A 16,000-nucleotide genomic window follows, 5' to 3' on the forward strand; every position below is an offset into this window, starting at 1 on the left:
CAAGGCCAGGGGCAAGACCTCCCACAGGGCCACTTGCCAGAGAGCCAGGTAGGACAGAGTTCCAAGGCCATAGGTGGCCCCATCCAGCCCTCAGAATCCTGCTAATCCTGCCTGGAGACCTTGGAGGAGCTCTGGGGAAAAAGCCAGTCTCCACGTGGTTCCTGCCCGCAGCTTGCTAACAAGCTGAAGAGACAGGTGCACAACACCCACCCAATCTGTCACCTTCCATTTTTCTTCACCAGTGCTGAGTTCAGCTCCCAGAAAACAGTCCTGAGGACAGACACCCATGAGGAAGGCCCAGTGTGTCTTTCCTGCAGATGGTCCTACATGGCTACTGCCCTGTATGCAACCACAACTCACGTATCGCCTCCCTGTGACAAGTACCGCATACAAGTCCAGACCTTCCCAGTGCTATTGTCATTGATCTAGCCTAATGGCCAGTTCCCAAGATGCTCCAGGGGACATACACAAGTCAGCTCGGGCCTCAGTCTCCCACCTGCCAGCCACAGCACACCCGCAGCCCAATGTTTGCTCGAGAAAGTGATGCCTGATGTACAGGGTACATACATTTTCCAAAGTGCTGACGCCAGAGCGTGCTTACCCCCTAGCTTGCTGAAACGTCCCCGCTGAGGAAAAGCAAGGCTGGCCCAAGTGAAAACAGGAGCCTGCTGGCCCAATGGTGCGTGAGAGACTCAGGTTTGTACTAGGCATGAGTGAGGGCTGGCTGGCCGCTAAGCAGACAAGAGAGACACAGTCTTCAGCAGACTTGGAGAAGGCTTTCGGTGTCTTTCCCGGCTCAAGGGACAGACACAAGAGTCACACCCAAAGCCCTCTGCAGTCTCCATGCTGTTGTGTGGCCTCGGAGCTCAGCACCAGCCCATGAGGAGAGATGGGATGCCCTACTGATGCAGTGGGATAGGGAGACTAGACAGTGCTCTGCACAGGAGACCCGGGTGAGGCTCTCACACCTAAGTCCCCACCCCTGGAATGTGTCCCCTGGTTCCAGCTGGTGCCCCCACTACCATATCACCCTGCTGAGTGAGTGGTGGAGAGGAAGTCAGCCTCACCCTGGGGCCAACAGGAAACATACTACTGCCCTCCCCAACCAGAAACTCCTGGGCTACAGAGTCCCCAAAAGTGGCCAGCCAGCTATCCCTACAGGGGAAGGGGGTAGCCAGACCCTCATAGCACGGCACACAGGCGAGTAGCTGGTCTCTTCTCCGTGTGGCAGGTCACATGGAGGTCACACAGGGGACCTCAGGTGCTCGCCTCCCTCAAGATGACAGGTATTGTATGAAATATGATCACATATAGGAACATGTTTACATACTGTGAACTCCCCGGGGCTCCCCACCGAGCCTCAGCGGATAGGATCGGAATAAGGTCTCGTGCAGGAAGAAGCCAACCCAAAGGGGTCCTGGTTGGCTTCCCGTTCTGCCTAAGACTCCCTCTTTCTGCTTCCCTTCACACCCACCTCCCCACAGAAAGGCCCTGTCAGGGAGCACTGCCTCGGCACAGGCACAGCCACAGGCACAGCCACAGAGCAGGTGCTGGAGCAAGCCAACAGGTGCGAGGTGCCTCGGGTACCACTGCCCCAGCAGGAACAGCCATGCACAAGCAAGGGCTGAGGAACAAAGACCGCCGCACACAGGCGCGCCGGCCTGTTGCCGAAGGCCTTAACTTAGTTCTCTGGGCTATAATTACTTTAGCGTGGGAGACCCACTTCTGTCTCCAGAACCGCGCACTCCGTGGTGCTGGAAAATCCCCATTCTCCGGTTCCTCCCCGCCATGGAAGAGCTCCACAGGAAGAGATGAAGGATGCCTGGATGAAGGGCTTAATTCCTACCCGACCGGCTTCCCTCAGAACGAGAGAGGCCGGGGCACTGCGCAGGCCTTGGAAGTAACCATGGCAACTCGAGGGAGTTTGAAACAATAAGTTTGTGAGTTTAGGGTTATTGGGCGCTTGCGGGGCTCAGGTGCTAGCCTCCCTCAAGATGACAGGCCCCAAATAGCTTACTGAGGAGCACTGTGGGGACACTGTCCAAGGAACTGCCTCTAGGGAAACTCCCTCCATTGCCTTCAGCAGAGTCTCACCTGGACACACACACACACACACACACACACACACACACACACACACACACACACGTTGGGGATATGAGTCAGCTGGTAGAGTGTCTACCCAGCATGCACCAAGAGTTCAGTTCTTAGCAATACATCCACCAGTTACAGCAGCGCGTGCGTGCTTATATCGCTAGGGCCCTGAAGGTGGAAATAGGAGAATCAGATGTTCAAGGTCATCCTCGGCTACAACTCCAGTAGCAGAGTAGCCTGATACATAAAACTGTAAAAATAAATAAATAGGTTTTTTTTAAAAGATGCAAGAGGCCACTGGAAGGGTCCAGGTGGGCTCAGTGGAGGTAAATGTGAGCCCCCGTCCTAGGACCGCCCTCCTCCGAGCAGGGGACAACAGTAAGATGTTTGTGTTGAAGGATATCCTCCTGCCTACGGACGCCTTGCCTCACAAGCTCACATACTCACAAGCACATACGCTGCCATCAGTCACCAAGAGAGACTGCTGTAGCAGACAGCGCTGAAGTACGGCCTCCTCGGTGGCTGCAGTGTCCATGGCACAACAATGGCAGGGTCCGGCCCACCCTTGTCTGCACCCGGCAAGCTGAGCTTATTACACATTGACTCTGGGGGAACGGAACAGCCTGTGTCATGGCTGCCTCGGTGGCCAAGGCTGGGGCTGTGAAAAGCGGAAGGATTTTTTTTTTTTTTTTAAAGAAAGAAAAATCCTAAATGGCCCTTTCAGCCTTTCAGCGCACATAATTGTAGTATCCGAGTTAATGAAAGGCCTGGCCTGCTGGCTGGCTGAATAACCACTGATGCCACAGCCCGGGCCTCACAGGGAGCAGCTCCATCTCCGTGTGGAAATCAGACCACAGTGGGGTGGCGGGAGGGGCGGGGAAGGAGGAGGGGAAACGCACGAAATAAAGAGCGCTTCCAGGAGCGACAACTCTCCCACGCGGGATCATATTGGCAATTAGCCGGTGGGAGGCCCTCGGAACGCTGGCGTCTCCTCACCACCAGGACAAAGTTTCCTTGAGGAACCTGCCAGCATCTTCAAGGTACTGAAATAACACACAGAACAAATGATGAAGGATGACTGTGGGGTTTGCCTGCTACTTAGAAGCCTGGCAGCCTCGCACAGGGCTATGGGGTCCAGACACGCAGAGAGGTGGAGAGGGTCCAGGAAGTGAGTGTGCACATACACTCACACGACACGATATATGTGCATATGAGGGCAGGAACGCGCGCGTGTTTGCAAACATGCAATGGCCCCAACAAGCAGGAGGCACGTCCTCGCATCTGCAAGCACACATGTGCGTGTGCCTTTACACACCTGGATGTGCACATTCACCCTGAAGTTGTGGCTTTTGTAATGGCCACATTACAAAATAGTGTGTATAAACACCTTGTAAAGAGGACACTGGGAATTCCCCCACTAACTACCTCAGTGTGAAGCACAGTAAAAAAAACAAAACAAAACAAACAAAACAAGCAAACAAAACAAAAACAAAAACAAACCAGGGTCTCCAGGCCCCAACTCTGGTAGAGCTCAGAGCATGTCAGCCTCCCGCACAGTCTTCTGGAATCTTCCACCCTGTGCCAAAGGAGGAGCATGCTTAAAGGCTCTGGGACGCGGTCTGGCACAGCTGTCTAAGTGGAGGTGATGGATTTATTCTAACCATCCTGCCTCTTAACAACCTCGCCCTCCTCCAAGCCTGCACAGCTTTAATTGTCCACCGAGCGGGCCAGGGAGGAACCGTAAATCTTTCCTCTGGGCTGCTTGACCTCCAACAGCTACCCCCTCACCGGATCCACCTGGAGAGCTGGCTCAGAAGCACAGAGAAGGGAGTGGGGGCGGGGCGTCACAGGAGAAAGTGACTGGTGGGTCACAGACAGGCAGGGGACCTAAGGCTGAGCTCTGAGGCAATGCTGCACCTGGACTCTTGAGTCAGGACCTCTGCTTTGAGGGTGCTGGCTGCTGGGCCCAGAGGCATCCCAGAGTTCCTTTGGCCAACTGCAAAGCTAAACAGCAAGACGGGAAATACTGGCAAAGAAGGTTTGTCTGTGGTCCTCACGGTGTGGCGGGATCTGGCAGTGACCCAAGGACCTCTCAGATGTGTCTGGAGAGGTGTGCACCTAGCAGCTCAGTCACAGAGTCTGAAGCTCGCCCCCTTCCCCTCCATCATCCCAGATATCTTCTCTAATTCCGATACACATTAGTGCATCTCAAAGTGGCTGGCGGTTGGATGACCACCCAAAGATGCCTTTCTCGCCTTTGTTTTTCCTAGCATTCATTTGGTTTATGGAAAGCCATCCTTGGAGTCTGTGGCTTTTCAAGGCAGGTCTTGTGTGTCTTCATGGGATCTGAGCGAAACATGCCAAAGAAGGGGCAGAAATTAGCTCCCTGGAAGACAGGCAGGCTGATCACTTCTGAGAAAGAAAATGAGGTGGTGGAGGAGGGGGTGTCTTCAACATACAAACTCTGACCCCACAGTTTAGTCCTGCCTGTTCTGTAGATAGCTCTGTTTCAGAGTGGGAGTTCGGCCCCTAGGGCTGGTACCCTAGAAATCTCGTTTGCTGCTCAAGCACGGACAAGGCAGGAAAGCCAAGGCCACAGTCTACCACGCAACCATCACACAGAACCAACTAGACATGTGCATTTTCTAACTTAAGGCAAGCTAGTCTGGAGATGCTGGCAGGGAGTGGCACATAGTCAAAAGAATGCAGATTCAGGCTGGGGAGATGGCTCAGAGGTTAATAGCACTGTCTGTTCTTCCAACAGTCCTGAGTTCAATTCCTAGCAGCCCACATGGTGGCTTGACAACCATCTACAACAGGATCTGGTGCCCTCTCCTGGTGGGCAGGCACACGTGCAGGCAGAATGCGTATTTTAAAAAAAGAAAGAAGATTCTCTATTTGCTCTTCCTGGTTTAAAACAAATTTTACTCGTGTGCCTGTGCACATGCATGAGTACGTGGCGCCCTCCTCTGCAACGCTGCTCACCTCCTTTGAAACTGGGCCCCTCATGGCCCTGGAGCTCACCAATTAGGCTAGAGCAGGTGGCCAGTGAGCCCGAGCGAGGGTCCCCCTGTCTCCATCTCACGACCACCAGCCGCCACGCCCAGCTTCTCGCATGCATCCTGGGGCTTGATCTTGGGTCCTTATGTCTGCACAGCAAGTGCCTTACCAGCTGAGCCACCTCTCCAGCCCCACCCCACATCTGTCTTTCCTAAGTGTCCCAGGATGAGACGCACAGTGAGGAAATGGGCATGCTGGCAGACAGCCCTCTGACAGTCATCGCAGACCCTATAACCAGAGCCTTACAGATCAAGGGAAGAACAGTGCCCCCACAAACAAATACATCGCCCCCCCCCCGGCTGTTGTCCTGGTCTTCTGGGCACCGCTGAAGGCACACAGCTGTCTCAGGATCAAGCAAAGCCGCCTTGTGGGCTGCCGGGGAGTGTTGATTACAATACTATGCCGCTGACAACCGTAATTCTCACCTTAAGTTCCTCTGGCACTTCTCTTTTCTGCCTAAGATTCCAAAGTACTTGAGTAATATGTACCCTCAGATAGCGCCGCCTCGAGGCCCCATTGCGGGGGAGGGGGGGGCGGGGGGAGCCCTTGCTTGAGATCCAGCGCCCACATGCAGCGCGCCAGCAGCCCGTGTTAGGCAGCCCCTACGGGCCTGGTTCCCCCTCATCTGTCCCTGCATTAGCCCCCACCCCTCAACCCCACCCCCCAGCTGAGCTTAATGGCATCTCCTCAGTGAGGGAAGAGTCAATATCTTAGAGAGGCAGGCAGGCTCTCTGTTTATTTCTAATGGGCCTCTCAGAGCTACGCCTCGCTTTTTCACGTGCTGAGTCCTCAGACCCTGAAAACATCCTTCACGCTGTGGGTGGGGCGAAGTGGGTTCACTCAGCTTGGGAGGGACATGGTGGAGCAACAACTCACTGACCCAAGAGTCCAGGATGCTGAGGGTGGTCGTCATGATGTCTTCCTCCTAGCTGGCCACGACCAGCACCCCAAAGCCATAAAACGTCTATTGCCCTAGCAGCTCCAGATGTGGTTTTCCTGATTCTCATAAGGAGTGGCGACATGAGGCACATCCAGTGGGCACATCAGGGGACAGGCAGGAACCTAACCTCTTGGGCACTGTGTCCACGTTGACCCCTAACACACAGGTCTTTGGGCAGGGCCTCATATCTCCTGCCCAGCCACAGGGTGCTCCTGAACATGAGATGCTAGGCTCTAACCTGGAGACACCCTGCCCCTGAGGTCACCAGAGCAAGGAGAGGTCATCTGGTGTCTCCACCTCACCTGTGCTGTGATGCTGAGCATCCTGCCCCATCACCCTCTTGTAATCAGGAAATGGTACCAACCCTGGTCTCTCACCCCCTCATGTGACCCTGGGGCGTCCTCTCTCCTCTTCTGCCTCACCACAAGCAGGTGCCTCCTATACAGCGGTAGGTGGTAAAGCCAGTCTGCACCAACGGCCCTGCAGCAGGCCAGTCTCAGCTGGACCCCTGCGGCCTCAGCAATTGCTCTGGGTGATGTGGTCGGTAAGCTTGTGACCTCTTCCATAACAGGCTGCAGCCAACTACTCAAGGCCAGAAGCCCGTCCCTGCCCAGACCCCAGCACTGCCATGACAGGCTGTGCAGGCCATCTCCCGCAGGCTCTGGGGTCTTAGACAAGTAGTCCATGCCCAACTTTGCTATTTCAGGGACTGTGTTCTGTTTCACTGTCCATCTAGTTGTCCAGGTGACAGGAGTCTTTAGTTTTCTCTTTCCATTCTCATGGGTATTTGGTGTTCATGTATGTGTGTGCACGCTTGTGTGTGGAGGGTCACGTGTGTGGGTATGCGTGCAAGTGATGTGCAGGCCTAAGGTCGACGTCGATACTGTTCTCCCACCTTGTTCACTGAGTCAGGGCCTCTCGACCGAACCCAGAGCCCAATATGGCTAGTCTCCATAGTCAGTTTGTCCTGAGGATTGCCTACCTCTGCCTTCCAAGGCTGGAATTGCAGCAGGCTCCATATGCACCTGGAATTTCACATGGGTTCTGAGGGCCTGAACCCAGGTCGTCACACTGGCACAGCAAGCCCCGTAAACACCGAGCTGTCTCTTCAGCCCAAGGGCGATTCTGCCAGCTCAAGGGAAGGGCCGTTGGTTAATAGTTAACTACTGAAGCCAACAGGATAAAGGGCTAGACCAAGCCTTCAGGAAGATGGGCAGTGATGGCATTCGAGTTGGGACACTAGCAGAGGCTACCAGGAGCCTCACATACACTGAAATGAAAGCACGGTCCTGGGTTTCCTCTCTCACCTTAGATCTCAAGGTGATGGCACTTTGGGGACTGCACAGTGTGTGGTGACCTCCCGTGAACTATTAAGAGGTCACCCTGAGCATCTGGCGCCGTGGTTCCATGCCAGAGGACTTGCTTGGCATAGGTCAGGCCCTGGTTCCATCCCCAGCACCGCAAAAAATTAATAGGTGTTTAAGTCCGCCTGATGTTTCCCTGATAGGAACAGAGTGAGCGAGTCTTTCTCACTGATTAAGGATCAACAATAAAGAAAGGTGAGAGGCAGGAGGCACCAGCAGGTACTTCAGTTCAGACGCTGGGGTATTACCTGGCACCTACTTCTTAAGGAGAAAGTTCCAGAAAAAAAAAAAAAAAGAATTTCTACCAGGTGGTGGTGGCACACACCTTTAATCCCAGCACTTGGGAGCAGACGCAGGTAGATCTCTGGTTTCAAGGCCAGCCTGGTCTACAGAGTGAATTCCAGCACAGCCAGGGCTACATTACACTACACACACACATACACACACACACACACACACACACACACACACACACACACAAAAAGGATAGATTTCTTCCTCCTCTTCTTCAATATAGTGACCAAACCACTGGACTCAGTAATTCAGAGAAAATTTATTAAGGTTTAGTGAGAAATTATATTCTTTGTCATTTTTATTGTTTTAATTATACATATATGGGGGCCATGCGCATGTGGGTGCTCACGAAGTTCAGAGGTGCCTGCTGTCCCTGGAGCCGGAAATGCAGGCAGTTGTGGCTTGTCTGGTGCGGGCGCTGGGAACTGAACTCAGGTCCCTCTGTAAGAGCAGAATTCACTCTTAACTGCTGAGCCGCCTCTCCAGCTTCAAGAAAATCATCTCTAAGTGTAAACCTTGTTTCAAGCTGAATCCGTCTCTTAAATTTTACTTGAATATCTTGTGTTACAGATTTTTGTCTGCATACGTTGACACACCGTATGTGTACAGTGCCCTCAGAGGCCACTGGGTCTCCTGGGACTGGAGTTACAGACAGTGTGAGTGACTTTGTAGGTGCTGGGAATTGAACTCTGGTCCTCTGGAAGATTAGCCGTGCTCTCTGCTACTGAGCTATCTCTCCAGCCCCCTGAATCCATCACTTTTTAAACACATGTAAGGCTCATGTCTTTGGGCTTCAGCGGATTCTATACGGAGCCTCGCTTCAAAAGAACTGCCAGCTCGCCCATCCTCATCCTCCTCGCTCCCGCCACACGGGGCCCAGCACACGAACCGTTGCTTTCCTGGTACCTAAGATGTACAACTACTGGTCCTGCTTCCTTCATCCTCAAGTCACAGCTGATGACGAGACAAGGAGACATCGGTGGTGAGCAGAGCCACAGCCCTCGGTGTCTGAACTGCTCAAAGACGGAAATCTGAATGGCTCTCTGGTCTGCGTACAGCTGTCTCAGCCACCCAGCAGCGAAGAGTCGAATGTGAGGGTACATGTTAGGAAAGCTGCATTGATGGGAGGTGGTGCCTGTCTGGACGCAGCAGTTTCTTGTAAAAGGTCTGTGGTAGTTTCAGTGAGATGCTCCAAACTGATTCCCCGGCCCCCAGTGGGCGGCACTGTTTGGGAAGGTTCAGGAGGCGTGCCCTTCCTTGTTGGAGGAGGCATGTCATTGCGGGTAGGTTTTGAGAGACTAATGACTCCTCTTGCCTTCCTGCTTAGAGTCCGAGATGCGAGCCCTCGACTTCCTGGCCCTGCTCTGTGCCTTTGCTCCACCTTCATGGACTCATTAACTCCAGATAAACTCACCTCTGCAAGCTGCCTTTGTCATGGTGTTCATCATAGCTGCAGCTGACGGGCCTGATGACCTGTCCTTGCGTGGGCTTCCGGGCACAGTCCCACCGCAGCGAAGTGCTAGCACTCTCCCGCAGCAGCAGACTAGCATCCAATGGAGACTGCGTGCAAAGAGGAACAGCAGCCCTCCGCCATGTTTCTGTCCCGAGACACTGGTGAACGGTCTGGACAATGAGCCAAGCCCGTAAAACACGTCCAGAAATAGGCATGGTCTCTTTCTGGTAGGAATGTGTTCTGGCCTTAAGCTCATAGGATCTTGGAGAAGAATTGTGATTAAGATTGTCCTGCTTCAGGGCCTAACAGGAAACTGAAGGCCTCTCAGTGGGTGTGTAAGAAGGGGCAGCAGGCACTTCGGTCAGCCAGGGGAGGTGGAAGGTGGCCGTGTACCACGAAGAAGTGGAGACTGGATTTCTTTGATTTTTACTCCTAAGGAGATTTCTGGAATCCACTTCTCCTTTCCTCGGGAGTATGGCAGGAGGGGAAACATCCCAACTCATCCTTGTTTTCTGCTGTCTTCTCTCTCTCTCTCTCTCTCTCTCTCTCTCTCTCTCTCTCTCTCTCTCTCTCTCTCTCTCTCTCTCTCTCTCTCTCTCTCTCTCTCTCTCTCTCTCACACACACACACACACACACACACACTTAGCCTCTGTGCCAAGGCCTCCTTGCCAAGCAATCATGAGAGATGGCAGATGGAGGCTGGAGGGTACGGAGAGCTTGCCCCCCCAGACCTAGAAGCATATGCAGCCAGGGCAGCTAAGAGGCACAAGAGCTTAGGCCCCACCCACCGAGGTTCGCAATACATCCTATCTGAAGACCCTGTGGACCCCAATCCCACAGGAAGATCCACTTTGAGACCTTCGTATCCTTAACACAAGCTGTCAACCTCACATAAATCTGGAGATGCCCTGAAAGAGGGAACCTTAACTGAAAAGCTGCTGGGATTAGCTTGACCTGTAGATATGTCTATAGGGCTTTTTCTTAATTGCTAATTGACACAGGAGTGTCCAGTCCACTGGCAGGGACACCATCCCTCTGCAGGTGGTTCTGGGCTGTGTAAGAACAAGGGCGGAGGAAGCAAGTCTCTTCTTGAGTTCCTGCCTCAGCTTCCCTGTGTGACACAATAAATCTCTTCAAGTCTTTTTGTTTGTTCGTTTAATTAATTTATTCATACTACATCTCAATTGTTATCCCATCCCTTGTATCCTCCCGTTCCTCCCGTTCCTCCCATTCCTCCCCCGTTCACCCTACTCCCCTCCCCTATGACTGTGACTGAGGGGGACCTCCTCCCCCTGTATATGCTCGTAGGGTATCAAGTCTCGTCTTGGTAGCCTGCCGTCCTTCCTCTGAGTGCCACCAGGCCTCCCCATCCAGGGGACGTGGTCAAATATGGGGCGCCAGAGTTCGTGTGAAAGTCAGTCCCCGCTCTCCACTCAAGTGCAGTAAACATCGAACCCCTGCCCAGATCTAGCCAAGGGACAGGACAATTCTCCATCTCTTCAAGTCTTGTTTGGCCAGGTTCACGCACACAACAGAGAAGTGAACCAGAGCAGACCTCAAAAGCAGAAGTGAAGCCCACGGTCCTTTCCCAAGCCACGAGGCCTCCTCTTGCTGGCCATCCCTCACACAGGCCCCTTCACCACAGCTCCTGCGCTGGGGGAAACTTAATCCAGCCCTCACCTCACCTTTCCAGACGCCAACCTCTGTGCAAACGCTGTGTGTGTGTGTGTGTGTGTGTGTGTGTGTGTGTGTGGTGTGTGTGTGCACGCGCACGCGCACTGGCGCCTGCCCTGGGCTGCCAGAGAAAACATTCTCACCCCCAAGAGCAGATCTTAATGCCTTTCATTATCTGAAGTCACCTTCTGAGGCATGTTTTGGTGTCAAGTGAGTGTTGGGGAAGCTGTGATAACACAGTAATTTACTAAGAGCTTTGCACAGACGAGTGCGTGACTATCAGGTGCATCGGATGGGTCCCCGGGCATTCCTGTGGGAGCGCTGGTTCTCTAGCCACAGCTCCTGGCACGGAGCAGGCCCCACGACGCACCTAGAAACCACTACCACCCCCTCCCAGCACTGGCAGGAAATCCCCCAAAGCATCCCGCCCAGCCCGGAAAGCACAAGAGGTTCAGAGAGAGAAATGAAGCGGAACGTTAAAAATTACAAAAAGAGACCCTGTTGCCTTCAGATGGCAGCTGACTTCAGAGAGGCAGCAGAAAACAAGATGTTTAGGCTGCCTGAATGTTTCATGAACCTGTGAAAATATCGGGCTGTTTCAGGAGAGAGGTAGGAGGAGGCAGGAAGCTAATCAAAAAGATGTCCATACAAATGGGAGGTGTCTGCGAAGCTGGGGCCCATGCAGGCAGTAAGGCCTGCTGCAGGCGATGATATGGGGAGAGGCATGCGCCCCGGCAGACACAGCTCCAGGAAACGGGGAAACTTTCTAGATGGTTCCCCCCTCCCCCTTCACTTGTTTAAAAATAAAAAATTCCTCACCGCACGTCAGCCGCGTGCCAGGCTCCATTTGTCTTTATAACAGAGTATCAGGCAGGAGTGAAGAAGATAAATAAATACAGGGAGAAAACCCGACCAAACCTCACAAGCTCACGGAAGGGCTGGGGGAGGCGAGCCTCGCGCTGCCGTCACCAAGAAATAACATCTCAATCTTGAGCCGTGCCCACCGACAGATTCACCTTTCCTCATGGGCCCAATGATGCCCCCAACTGCATTGGCACTTCTGGGTATGACAGATGCTCTACTGGACCAAGCCTTCCTGTTTAACCCCCCACAATCCATCCAGGTCCGAAAGACATTCTGCACTGTGGGGGAGGGGAGGGCAAATGAACCAGGCTCTCATCCTGAGGAACAGGGCCTCTGACTTCTACACAGGAAGGGAACAGGCAGATACCAGGAGGCCAGCCAGAAGGCTGCACAATGGAGGCCAGACCCTGTTGAACCAGCTTGACAGAGACCAGGAACTAAGAATGGCATTTTCTCTGCGTGCCTAGTTCGTCCCCAGACATCTTGAGTGGCTGCTACAAAACAGGCACACTGGGGAATAGAGCCCAGGAGGCCTCCTTGCTGTAATTATGCCTGCACTGGCCTGGTTTGCCCTGACCCTGGTGGCACGGGGACAATTCCTCAACCTTCCAAGCACGACCAGCAAGCATCAACACGCCAGCCCAGGGACACAGACAGACCTGTGAGAAGAGTGGAGTAAGGGCAGCTCGGGCCCTGGCCCTGTCCTTGGTGCTGCCGCCCTCTGTGCGCTGCGTGGCGGCGGGTTGGCCTTCGCTCCTGACTGACTGGCGTCTGTTCCCTTTGGAAAGGCAGTAAATTCACCCAGGCCCGCTCTGGCCTGAGGTCACGGGGCCTTTGCAGCTTAGGTGAAGGAGGAATACAGCTAGGGGCCGATCTGTGGGGACTTTCCTAGACTCCGGAGCTCTTCCTATAACCCAAGACAAGACGGCCTGGTTGCTTGGAACCCAGGCCTTCGGGGAGGGCCGCACAGAGTAATTGCCCGTTCTCTATCATTGGTGGGAGTGGGAGGGCATGCAGAGTTGTGGAAAACATTGATCTGTACCAGAAATCCTCAGTGGCTCCGTGCAAACAGCCTACACGACCCGGCCAACCCTCCCCTGGCACTCAGCTGCCTCCCTAGGAGCATGTGATGAGGGCTGATGAGCCTCCCTAGTCTCCTGTGGGTTTCCCACCTCCCCCACTCAGTCACCCCCCACCCCCCGCGCGCGGGGACAATCCAGCGTTCCCAGAGCTCCAAGCCCAGCTGGGAAAGGAAGGGTTAAAGCGTTGCTTCCCCGAGTGTGCAGTGCGCTCAGCTCCCACGCAGGGAGGCCTCTGTTCCCTGGGGAGGGTGGAGGCGGCAGCTCGGTCCTCCCTCAGGGCCCAGAGGAGCTCCCGCCCCACAGGAGACCGAGAAGCTGGCCCTGAGAAGAAGCCCTCTGCCCCACGTGCCCATCCTACAGCGGGCCCTAATCTCCTTGCAGCCGCCAGCGCGCTGGGCTTCCACCAGTAGGCGCCTTCTCTACAACTTTCTACCTTCCCAGTAGTCACTCACCTGGAGGGTCTGGTTTTAATTAGTGTAATATCCCCGTTACCAGCGCAGCCTGATTAAGACATCCGCCCCGATCTGAGATACGCACTTAATGAGCACGGTCTGCCATAGTAATGTTTGTACTTTTTTTTTCCCTCTCCATTATGTTTTGCAGACCAGTAAAACCAAATCTGGTTTCTGCTGAAAGACCTCATAACCTGAGACCCTATTCCATTAGCCCCGTACCTGCTCTGGACCCCAGACTCCCCGGTGTGCGCCCAAGGCGTCCCAAGCCTAGCCCACGTTTGTGACAGAAAATTAACGTCCTCACATGCACCAGAAGGCACTTCACCTCCAGCCGGAGGAGAAAGGGAAGAAGAAAGGATCTCTTGGCCCCTGTCCTTAGCTTCTACCGTGGGAGTCTCGCACATCAAGAGTCTCGCACATCAAGAGACTACCGGTGCCACTGCCATCCTTCTTAAAAAGTGACCATTAAATGATTAGAATGCCCCTAAAAAGCAGACTGCAAAAGGGGGGGGGCGGGGATGTGGCTCTGGCATCCAGGACTTTCCTCACCTCACTGTCACCCCACGCACACACACCACACACACACACTACACACACACACATACACACACACAACCAGCCGACGTTAGTGGGCTTCGGGAACAGCCAATCCCCAACCTCATGTGAGACCCAGGACTGATTCTCGGCAGGCTCCAGCTGTCTAATGGGGTCTCAATGCCCCTGCGTGCTGGTCGCCTTGCTCCGGGCACAGACTAGGTCCTGGACCTGGGAGGCCCAGGACACTGAGGGGTTGCGTGCCAATGGATAGGAGTGAAGCTTCATCAAGGAGCCCCCAAATGACCGCCGGCCTGAAGCCACCCCCTCACGTTGCTCTCCTAAAGAGAAGAGCCCCAGGCAAACCCCACTGCCTCCTGGGGCCACTCATCACAAAGTTTGGGCCAGGGGTGCGCAGACCACCTTAGCATGGCTTCCCCAGCCAGGCTGTCCCAACCCTGTAGCTGTGCCTAAGCGAAGAGCAGCTTCCTATCCTCCTAGCTCACGCCTCTGGGAAGACTTGGCCCCGAGCGCCCCCAGCTCTTAGACTGGAGGGCCCTGCGCGCTACCCGCACCCGCCGCTCTGTACCACGCACGACAGGGAGCTGCGGGCCCAGGCTCTCCCAAGGGAACCAAGGAAGATCTTAGCCCTCCCACAACTCCTTAGGGTCATCAGTCCCTCTATCGGCTTTCCTCCCGCTGGACACCAGCAGCCCTCTGGAGCGTGGGAGTGGCGAGAGTCGCACGCTGCAGCGCAGCAGGGTCGACAGCCCCGCTTCCAGCCTCCCGGGTTGGGGCCGCCTCCCTGATGCGCCCCGCGGGCCGGGATCTCCACGCGCCACGGCTTCCCCCAGCCTGGGAGTTCCCAGAGCCGGGCATTGTGCCGCCGCCGCCGCCGCCGCCACGGCCACGCAGCGCGCGGGACTCCCCGGTGTCTCCATGGAGCCTGACCCCGGGCCTTCCCATTCACAAAATCTCCCCCTCTGGTTTCCCCCGCAGAGCCCGAAGCTGCGACCCCAGCCGCCACCCCCCCGCAAAACTCGGGAACCCCGACCCCGCACGCGGACCCCTGACCCCCAAGGGCGCCACCCCTTCCTCGCGCGACCTCAGGTCTGTCCCCGGCCACGCTCCGCAGCCCGGCGTCCTCGCCGGCCCCGCCTCCCACTGCGGGGTCCCGTGCGCCCCTCCCCGGGCCGTGCCCACAGCCCCCAGCTGGCTCCTAAAGATGGTCGTGAGGGAGGTGGGAGCCCAGGGTCTGGCTACTCACGGATTCAGCGCTCCCCGCGGCAGGTGACGGGGCCCCGGCGGCCATGCCCCAGCTGCATCCTGGCCGCCCGGGCGAGCTGGCGGCAAGGGGCACGAGAGGCCGGGCTGGAGCGGCGGGAGCGGCCGCAGCGTCTCCGGCGACCACACGAGCTGCTGGGGCCGGTGCCCGACTCTGCTGTCCGAGGAGGTTTCCGCTGGCTCCGGAGCAACGGCTCCGTGTCCCCGCTCTCAGCTTCTCTCTCTCTCTCTCTCTCTCTCTCTCTCTCTCTCTCTCTCTCTCTCTCTCTCTCTCTCTCTCTCTCTCTCTCTCTCTCTCTCTCTCTCTCTCTCTCTCTCCCCCCACCCCCTTCGTTCCTCTGGCTGGCTCGGCTGGAGCGAGAAGGCAGCAGGAGCACGCGGCGGCGGCGGCGGCGGCGGTGGCGGTGGTGGCGGCGGCGGCGGCACGGGCGGGCGGAGCGCGCAGCTCGGCAAGGGAGGGAGGGGGGCTCCGGCGGTCGCGCGGGCAAGGAGGGCGGCGGGGCAGGGAGGGCAGAGAGCCAGCTGAATGTGTCCACGGGAGCCCCGGAGTCCCAGCTCCAACCTCGCAGAACGAGGACGCGCAGGGTGGTGCGACTTGCAGGGCACCCTAGAGCCCAGTGGCAGCTGGCTTCCTCCGAGCCTCACCACCACCACCAGGGTCCCACCTCCCCTCCCTCTTTCCCTTCCTCTGGGCGGGCGGTCTCAGCCCTATCGACACTCAGCAGGATCCCATCCCGCTGGGACCGGTTTCTTTCGCTCTGCTCAGGGGTCCCTAGAAAGACTTGGTCGCTGAGCGGCAGGAATGAATACCCCCTCCCCCCACAGCTTTCCAGCTGGTCTGCAGCGCCCGCGCCTCCTAACTGGCCGCTGGGGAAGACCCTTAATAGGCCTGGAGTTCCAT

The 16,000-nt window shown here is 55.8% G+C and overlaps 1 protein-coding gene across 2 annotated transcripts in view; it reads right to left on the bottom strand.

Moving 5' to 3' along the window:
* Positions 1-15,437, bottom strand: part of RBFOX3 (RNA binding fox-1 homolog 3) — a 405,763-nt gene extending 390,326 nt beyond the window's left edge. For both annotated transcript variants that reach the window (XM_084749074.1, XM_084749073.1), the window contains exon 1: positions 15,083-15,437. The gene's annotated coding sequence lies outside the window, so the exon portion shown is untranslated. The remainder of the gene's footprint in view (positions 1-15,082) is intronic.
* Positions 15,438-16,000: the final 563 nt, after the last annotated feature.

The sequence above is a fragment of the Acomys minous genome, assembly GCF_964271855.1.
Source record: "Acomys minous genome assembly, chromosome: 12".
Taxonomy (NCBI): Eukaryota; Metazoa; Chordata; class Mammalia; order Rodentia; family Muridae; genus Acomys; species Acomys minous.